Source organism: Quercus robur, chromosome 7, assembly GCF_932294415.1.
Source record: "Quercus robur chromosome 7, dhQueRobu3.1, whole genome shotgun sequence".
NCBI classification, from domain to species: domain Eukaryota; kingdom Viridiplantae; phylum Streptophyta; class Magnoliopsida; order Fagales; family Fagaceae; genus Quercus; species Quercus robur.
The window spans coordinates 50,621,919-50,623,295 of NC_065540.1; positions in this window are offsets into that span (position 1 = coordinate 50,621,919).

Sequence of the window (1,377 nt, forward strand, 5' to 3'; positions counted from 1 at the left end):
TTAAGAGATCTAGGTTAAACACATGCAAACATATTACTTTAGTGCAGAAAAAAATAAAGAAGACAGTAATATGATCACCCAAGAAAATCAATGAAACCAACCGTATCAAGGTAAAAACTTGGGGAGGATTTGACCTAACTATCCTCAAGGTAAACAAATCCACTATGATAGAATGGAAGATTACAATAGATTTTCTTCCTAAAATCTAAAACTACCTCTTGTAGAACTTACTTACACGACCACGTGCAGTTCCGAATCCACGGACTCTTCTATCTTAGATTTGCTGAACACAAACACCCACGTTTGTGACTTTGAGATCCCACTCAAAGGTTTAGCAACACAAACTCTCTAGTTTGTGACTCCAAGACCACCCTTGAAGGTTTAAATCATCAGCTATATATGATCTTGTTGCAGCAACTTTAGATCTACCGGTTCTAATAATCTATAGGTGAAATTTCAGTAGTGACTTTGAAAAGAGAATGCACACTACCTTTTAGATCTCAAAAGAGCACCTCCAAAGTCTTCCAAGAACCTCTAAAACGTAATTAGAGTTTCTTTATATACTAGAAGTGTTTCACTTAAAACCCAAAACGTTTAAGCAAAGTTTGGGTTGAAATAGAATTCTGTAAAAAATTTATGTCTGTGACTTTCGATCGGTCGAACCTATTTCTCGATCAGTCGAACTCTTTAGAAATTGAATTCTCCTTTCTGCAATTTGAATGTTCTTGTATTCTGACTTGTAACACCTTGAGCAATGTCTAATAAATCTTATAGACTCTAAGATCTATATCTAGACAAGTTTGTGCTCACAGTTTGCCAATTATTCTAAACTTTTAAAACCTAACACTTTCTTTTAGAGATTCTTTGGGAGGGCTTGTGGATTTCAGAAAAAGTGGGCCAAGATTGATGGTTCAATTGGGTTATGAGAGTCTTTAGGTTATGGAATGTTAATAATTTTGGATGGAGGTTACTTTGTTGAAAATAGAGGGGGCATGAAACAGCCAATTATGTGAGTTTGGGCTTTTGCTTTATTTACTATCTCCTCAAGAAGAGGTCATTCAGAATTCAAAAGTATATGGGAAATTTGGTGGGTATTAGAGTATTCACACCAGTCTCCTCAGATTTTTAGGTGAACTAACCCAAAAAACTCTAATTTTTCCAGTTTAGCTAGGATGTGTATGCACATGTATCAGACTCTATACTCTATTTTTTACTACATTTTTTTTTTTTTTGAGAAACAAACACACACATACACACAAGGGAGAGGGAAAGGGGTTCTGATATAAAGACACGCCACAACTCCACTCAAAAGCCATAGTAAATTTGAAGAGAGGGTGGGGCAAGTTATACTACACACAACACACTCTATTAAGCAAT